The sequence below is a fragment of the Parus major genome, chromosome 9 (genome assembly GCF_001522545.3).
Source record: "Parus major isolate Abel chromosome 9, Parus_major1.1, whole genome shotgun sequence".
Classification (NCBI taxonomy): domain Eukaryota; kingdom Metazoa; phylum Chordata; class Aves; order Passeriformes; family Paridae; genus Parus; species Parus major.
The window spans coordinates 2,973,300-2,981,903 of record NC_031778.1 but is presented as its reverse complement, the minus strand read 5'-3'; positions in this window follow the sequence as shown (position 1 = coordinate 2,981,903).

Sequence of the window (8,604 nt, the reverse complement as noted above, 5' to 3'; positions counted from 1 at the left end):
TGTGATATTGGCTTTTTGCAAGTATTAAGATGAATGTTTTATGTATAATGTTAGAATAGCTTTTGCTATGTCTTTTCCTTTTTTCTCCTGCTATTAGCTAGGATTTAGGCATAGGTCAAGAAGAATTTTGGACGTTAGGGTTAGGTCTTACCTGGACAAGGGAGATAACATCCAGTGAACAGATGAATGGGGCCTAGGCTACTCAACTTCACTATCAACACTCACTGCCTGTAGAAGAAAGAAACCAAGCCCAAATAACAAAGATGATAAAAGAGAAATTAAAGTCAAATGCACATGCTCTAAGAAGGCAGACCTGAGGAATAGCCATGCAGAACAGTTTGTGGTAAAGTTTGAATATGCGCAAATCCATGTGGCAGGAATGGTATATAAAGGGCGTTTCCAAAGCACCAGGCGTGCTCTTGGCAGAGAGCCAAGCACCTGGCTGTTTTAACCCTTTGCTTTATTATCTTTGTCTCCTACTGTCTTTTTGTTTATATGAAACCTTTTGAAATTTATCAGGCTAGTGAACATCATTTTTCACAGGGCCAAGTCTGGTTCAGCTTCTTCTGTCTACCCTGGGTACCACATTAAAAATTCAGGCATGGTGAGGATAAACCAACAGAGGGTGGAGTGGCTCATGGAGGGTGACAATAACTGTACAGGGAGATGGGTACAGCCATCAGGTGACTGGGGACATGGCTGGCTGATATTAGGTCTGGTACCTTAGCTTTGGAGTCACTAAGGGACGTGGCAAGGGGGTTGGAATGAGATGACTTTTAAGGTCCCTTCCAACCCAAACCATTCTATAATTCTATGATTATTTGCAGCAGCAGCTTAGGCACATTGAGCCTAGAGAGCCCTGAGAAGTGATAACACTTTCCTAGCATAAACAGTTGTGGAGCAGAGTGCTTAACCCGAGAGCTGGGTTTTAAGTGCTCTCCCTAAAGGTAGAATTACCTAGCAGTATAGATGAGGGTCAAACTTTCCTGTAAAATGTGCTGCAAGAACAACTCTTTTAGTGCTGCAGTGCTTGTTTGGAGAGGAGCCATTTCTTGTTCCTTTTGGATACCGAGAGGCTGAAGTGGTTTGTGGCTGGAGTGGTACTGGGGAGAGCACTGATGTGGAAGACCACTACTGCTGCATTATGCAGTTAAGCAGTACCACTACAGGAACAGAAGGCAAGTTATCTTCTTGATAAGAGGATCTTTCTGAATCTGTAATGTTCCCAGGGCATATGGTTTTGCCCAGTGCAAAGTGGAGCTTTCAGGCCGTAGGAAAAAATGCACTTGTACAGAAAGAAGCAAGAGCTGGACTCATTGGCAGTTTTACTCTTTGCTTTGGTTTATAGTTTTTGTCTGGACTTGGCCCCTGAGCTTCTGTATAGCAGATGCTACTCAAGCTCATGCCAAAACAGTCTCTGCCTGAGCTTGCAAGCTACATTGACAGTTTTAAATGGGGATGTTCTTCCTAGTCACCTTTCTTTTCGGTGAAGATTTTGAAGTACAGCAGTGCTTATCTGCTCTATTTGGGTGCATGACAGCTAACATGACAGATATTTTCTTTCTTTCTTTCTAACATAAAGTGTTTTCTTTGTCTTGGAAGTAACATCCTTCTCCAGGCCTTAAATGGTGTTCATTTTAGGAAAGCCAGGGAGAATTCAAAGATGACCTTACAAGATCAGTCTGAGCTGATACTGTGGAAATCCACTGGTTCTGATGATGGCTCTTCAGATCTATGCTTGTATGGAAACTGTAGCAGACTGTTAAAGCTACATCAGTCTCCTTCCTGCTTTCAGATTGTATCACCAGAAATCTTGCAATATTGGCTGCACAGGGCTGATTTTCTGCTGATAGTGTGGCTCTTAAGGCTGTCTTGAGTGTTGAGCAAAGAAAAGAACCTTTATCTCTCAATCTTGCTAGCAGAGTGGAATGAGCAAGAGTGATGCTTGCAGCTGTAAAGCTGAGAGTGCAGCTGGCACTCCTGTTGGCTCAGCAACCCCTTGCTTCCCACAGTGACTAATTCCTAAATTAAACAATGGTTCCTCCAAGCTGAGAGCATGGACTGCTTGTTTTTCCAAGTCATGTTTCTGGGTAGTGGTAGCAGGCAGTTCAGGAGGATTGAGGTGAATTCTGGGCTCTTGCAGGCCTCTGTGCTGTGCAGAGGCAGGAATGGATATGGCTCATGTAATTCTGGAGTGATTATTGTATTCCTGCTGTTTTCTTCTGGCTGTCCTGGAAGCTGTATGCAGGTGAGTGGGGAGACTCCTGTTTAATAGAGCTCTAAGGGATAGTTGCTGGCGTATACTTTATCTGGGTGATGGAGCTGGCACTCACTGAGTACTTCAGGGGTGGCTCCTGTCTGGTACCACGTAATACCTGTGAAAACTGTTGTAAAGACTCCTTGAAACAGAGGAAAAAATGGTTTGCTGGAACTGATAGTGAGGCATTGTGCTTCAGTGGGTCAGACTTGCTTTTAAACTGGAGCTGCTAAATGTGGTCAAATCTCCTCTGAGTTACCCTCAAAAGTAAGGAGAAAGATAGCACTACCCAGAACTGCTGAAGAAAACAAGCTTGTTTTGATTGCATGCCTATTGCCTGGGCAGATTGGCCAAACACCTATTTTTCAACTCCTGTCCCAGTTAGGAACAGGAACTGTTGTAGTGTTTGGTGTAGGATTGCACCAAACTGGGGCCAACAGGGGAACAGGGAAGGGAGAACTTTCTAGGGAAGGGACATACAAGGTAAAAAGGGGAGGGACAGCCAACAACCTAACTGGTTATATAAACTGGGGTACAGCAAAATGGAGGTGCAATCACTATGGGAAAAGCCCTTCCTATTAATTTAAAATGGAGGAAAATCTTACACCCTGGAGGCTCCTTCCACACCATGGTAGCTTTTGGCTCTGGAGCCTCCACAAGCTGTAATTCTGGTAAAACAACAGTGTGGTCACACGTGTGTTTACAAAGATCTCTGCAATTCAGAATAATCACCTAACTCATTCTGAGGTGCTTCTGACCCCTCTGTCCCCTCTGTGTTCCAGCTTTCTCCTGTGAAAATTGCATGGCACTTTCTGTACTTCCACTGCCTTAACTGCCACTTTGTGAGGCCAGCTCCAATATGTGAGAGCCATTTGGAGACTCCTGGAAAAGAAACTCAGGCTTTCTACTGTCTGTGGAGAACCACAGTAGTTCAGCGCCAGTATAGTGCTGATCTCTGGGTCTGAGTTCAGCATGCAAGATTTCATGGACAGAAACCTAGAGAGCTGATATTCCCCTTGCTTGACAGCATTTTTTCCTACCAAAACATGTTTTTCAAGCCATTAAACTAAAATATAACACTAAATAAAACAAATTATTCATATTCATGTACTTCAGAGGAAAGAACTGAACTAAACTGAACTGAGTCCATGCTCCCATTAACTCCCAAAACACCTTGTGGAAGGGAAAACTAGAAAAAAATTAAAAACTCCTATTTTATTTCATGGAATAGTTAGTGCTGGATAGGACCTTTTAAAGGTCATCTAGTTCAACCCTTCTTCAAGAGCAGGGACATCTTCAACTGGATTTGTCCAGAAACATTTCGAAACAGGAAGATGCAGTTACCTGCTTGAATTAGGATTCTGAAGAGCTTTCTTTCTGTCTTCTTGTAAAGAAAGGAGGTGCAAAGCTACCTGCTGTTTTATGCCTCATTGTGTTGAGGGACTCAGTGCCAGCATCAAACTTCATTAATGAACACTTCCTTGGCCTCTGCTGTCTGGGCCAAAGCCACCATTAACAGCTCTATCCTCTGAGGTTCTGCAAGGTTCACTCATAATTTATGTAAATTGCTCCAGGCCACTGCAGTGTGAGACTGATGAACTCATGGCTTCTTCTAGAACTGAAGTCACAAAGATTATATTTCTAACAAAATACTGTGTGTATGTTAATGTCAGCAAGAAATTGTATCCTGTCTTGGCCTTTATCCAGAGAAAGTGGTCTGTGGTTTCTAGGATATGAGAAATTGATGGGAGTTGATGAGAGATGCAGACTCATGATGACCAGCATCTACTTCTTTTATATCAAGATTATCTATTAAATTATTCATGCTATACATCCACCCTACTTCGAGTCTTCTACTGGGGACACCACCGTACCTTAGCATATAGCACATAGCAAATATATGGCAGGAAGTGTACAAGACAGCTCTGCAGCTACTTGTCTTCCTCACAGAGGAGATATGTTTGGCTGCTTCTAGGGTCTTGGTGGCAGTGAAAAGCCAACTGGGAGTGTTTCTCTCATAACTTGCTCCTACCCAACACAGCAGTTCTTAAATGTGGGATTTGATTGTGTGTTATTTCTCACTGTTTTTGCCACATATAATGATGCTGAAGAGTACTGACTCTCCCTTAAACCACTAACGCCTCACTTGCAAATACTGAAATAACTCCACACCTCAGCTGAGACTAGTCATTGGAATGAAATGCCTCTCTTCCCCAGAATTGTTGTTTTAAGAGTTTCTGCGTCATTCTTTGAAAACACTTCCCCTAATTCTATTTTACTTATTAACCTCCCCCTTGCTGCTGAGAGACTTCAGATTTAACCTGGCTAGAGTATTGCTGGTTTCTTCCCCAAATCACCTGTGGGACACTGCACTCATTGCCCGTTCAGGCAATTTGTGGAATGCTAAAGGGATTGTTTAGTGCAAATTTTCACTTACAGTTTATTCATGTAGGTAAGTAAATATTTCATAGAATCATTTAGGTTGGGAAAGACTCTTAGAATCATCAAGTCCAATTTAAGCCCTTTCTTTGCTGTGAAACAAAAATATCAGAACTATGAGGATTTGCTGAAATTCTGAAGTGATGGAAAGCATGGCATAAAATTTGAGGGACTTTTAAAATATAAGCAACCAGCATTGCTTATGGTGAGGTGGTTCAGACTTTTTGTAAAAAGTAATTAATCTGGCCTAATGTGTAGCAGATTTTTTATCCTCTACCTCTCTGGCTCATAGTGAAAGGACAAACTGGATTAGCTCAGTAAGAAAGACTTCTCTGAGCTTGCAACATCTCAGGAGTCTTGAATTTGTCTTCAGAGCAGGCTTTTGGTCTCCAACTGCTTATTCATTTCAACAGTTGACTCAGTTCAGTACCTGTGTAAGAACAGTTGTCCTACAGTTGTTTTTGGTCTTGAGTGCTTTTCTGCATTCCAAAATGCAGAAACCTTTTTTGACTTCATGTTTGGTAGTTTAATTTAGCACTTAAAGACATAATTTTATTTCTATTTTCCTTGCATTTTAAATTGCATTTTTTTTATTGTTCAAGGGTGCATACACTAGCAACAGGAAGTTAAAATAGCATAAGTAGAAAACACCCTGGACACATTCAGATTTCTGATCAATATCAGCTGTAAAATTGCTTAAATACACATCACTTTTCTCCTTTTTTTGCTGAGAGAGGAACCATAACAATGAGCTGTGTTCAGATACCAGTAAACAGGTGAGTCTGACTTGCCTTCTCTTAGAAACAGATAAAATTTGTGGCTTCAAACCAACATTTCCTGCTTGCTGATTCCTAAATATGATTAAGATTGATTTGAATCATTTTGACTAAAGTGGGTCCACCCTGAGCACCTTTGGCAATACTTTTTTAACATCTGGCCAGATGTTTGCTGTTGTCATGCCAGTGCAAAGTGACACACTGGAGATGTACAGGCTGGGAAAGAAGCATAGCACCAAGAGCCTCCTGGCTCTTGCTGAACTGTAGCAGTTCTTTTCCAACCAGAATGCACTAGGGAGCCTGACAGTGGTGAGGTTTTCCTTCTCCCCTAAGCATGGGTGGGCATGTGGATCACCTGATCCCAAACACTTAGAGCAGCTGCTGCACCCAACTGCCTTCCAGAGTCATGGAAACACTCCAGCCCAAAGTACAGTGAAGTAAGGGAGACAATGAATTTGTGGTCAATAAATGCAAGTTAACCCTGCTTTGTACACCTACTTGATCAAGCTCATGTTTCAGCCTGAAGGAGGGAATTGCTTTTGTCTCAGCTATTGTACGTGCCAAATGTGGATACCTTAATGTCAGGTAACAAAATGTTGCCATCTCTTTTTTTTTTCCTTTTTCCTTCCCTCTCCTTCTGGTGAAGGCCTCTTCCATCAGAAGCCACAAAAGCTGTCATAAATGCAGGAAAACTCAGACATGATGAGCTCACAGGAGGATCTGTGATCTTATCTTAGCATTTCTCTGTCTTCTTCAGTGGACTAGGAAGCTCCAGATCACCATAGCTGCTTTTTTTATGTGGACAATCAACACCAGTGTGATTACTTTCTGGGCTTTTTTCTTGATGGAAAAGTTGAATTGGTTTCATTTTGTTTGTAACTACCTTGCTTGTACTAATGCATTTCTGCAGATGTGCTCTGAATGCAAGGTTTATCACATCCAGATGAAAAATAACCAACCGGCTCCCTGAACCAGTCCACAGTGCCAGCAATCCCTAAATTATCACAGTGCAATTTGGAAGGATGATTTAGGAACTGGTATGAGCAGCTGGACGTGAAGGTTGCTGTAGCTGACCCTGCTGCTGTGGAAAACAGCCCTATACTGCTCCACAGAGTAAGAGGGGTCACCCTTGTTAACCAGTGCAGCCTTGAAGAAAACTTTTGCCAATGTGGAACTTCCACAAAGTCTAGAGGTCCATCAAGTGTTTAAAAATGTTTTGCTTCACTCAGAGTGGAACTGCATCCTAATGGAGGTGATGCAAGGTATAATGCTGTGTATGAAGCAACCATGCATTCTGAATTTGATCTGTGCAGACTTGAGACATCAGTCTTACTTCCTTGTCTCAGACCTTGAAAAGACAGGGTTTTTAAGGCCATAGCTGCTGCCCTGCACAGCAAGAGAGGCTAAGACTGAAGAGCCTGAAGAGACTTTCCAAAAGTCACCAAGGGCTTAATTACAAGTAGGGCTACATTCTGAATATGCAAAACTTGAGTCTAAATCCCTTGGAGGATGTTTAGGGCATGAAGACGTGTACAGGGCAAAGTCCTGCCCAGTGTTATCAGATCCAGCAATCCCTTTGCCTATGTAGGACACGTCTGTGTGCCAGCACACATCTTGCAGGTCCAGATAAATGTGTCAGGGCTCATAAATGCTGTTGAAGCAATGCAGAAGTGCCTGTACCCACTTCAGGGTCACTGCAGGCAGAAGCACCTGCCTGTCTTTACCTGTCCATGTGTATGTATCCCATGTGTGAGTGTGAACTGATTCCCAAACTTTGGTGGTCAATTGCTTCTATGAGACAAAAGTTTACCCTCTGCCTTTGTTGATTGGAGTTTGAAAGGGAGGAGAACTCTGATCTCTTGGGAACAGTGACCTCATTAGGTTTTTTCTGCCTTCTCCCTTTTGGTGGTAAATATTTGGGTTTCAAAACAAAGCTATAACTCTTGAATAACCTAAAACTTTTTATTTCTTTGTGTCTGCTGCCTTCTTGATCTACTATGATTGATCTACTCAGTAAAATGTGTCACTTTGAAGCAAATTAGGAGACAGGAGACAAACAAAGCAGTTATATTTACTGAAGTAGGTTCTGAAGCAGATGATGCAGCCTCATCAAAGTCCTAGATGTAGCTAGAAGCTGCTGTCATTCAGTGAGCAGCTGATTGACTTCTATCTGAGCAGCAGGAGTTGGTTAAACTCTTCTCAAACAACATTAGCAGAATAAGATTCAGGAATATAGGTATTCTATGATTCAACTCTGAAGCTAACATTAAATTTCTGCTACAGTTTCCCCTTAACCCAGTTTGTACACCAGTTCTGGAGTGCACCATATCTCTAAAAATGTATGGATGACAGAAAAGTGTCTACAGTGACAGTGGGCACGGCAGTGGGTTAAGTGATGAAACCATTGGATATCAGTGCTAGTCTACATCAGAAACCAAAGTAATGGATTGATTGTTAAACTTGATTCATTTAAGTCACTAGACCTCTATCCTTGTGAAGGAGAATTGTCTAAAGGCTGTGGAAAATAAGTAAACTGTGACACAGCCTCTTTGGTCTGATATGTGATACTCCAGGTGATCCCATAAAGCGTTGAATTTACTGCATGGCTTTGAGAAGGCTTTGAATCAAGGCCTTCAGAAACAAGAAAAAGGTTCAAAAAGCCTCCGTGTTTTACTTGGGTCCAATTAAGCTGCTTCCATGTATTATTTTCCTATTGCAGCTGGCAAAATATTTCTATGTAAAAAGAAATGTTTTGTCCAACCTTCCTGCCCTCCTATACAGCTTTGCAGCACAAAGCCCAGCATTGTAAGTATGTTTGCAGAAGTAAGTGATAACTTCACAAACACAGACTCGAAGTATTGCTGCAAAAATCAAATAAGATTGTACATTAAAAGTGAGAGATACAATGCAGAAGGTGGTTCAGGCTTGGTTTGGTAGAAGGAGTTGGTCTGGCTACAGAGTTTTGCCAGAGCATCTTGTCTCTGAAGGGACACTTCTTAGAGGAGGCTGGCAGGGCTGGTTCCCAGACTCTCTGAAGATTAACTGGATGTCTTTGGCAGCTGTCTGCTTCTTAAAGTTCTTGTTCTTATAATGTGGGATCTCTGTGTGTAGTTTCTGCTGGAATTATAGGCT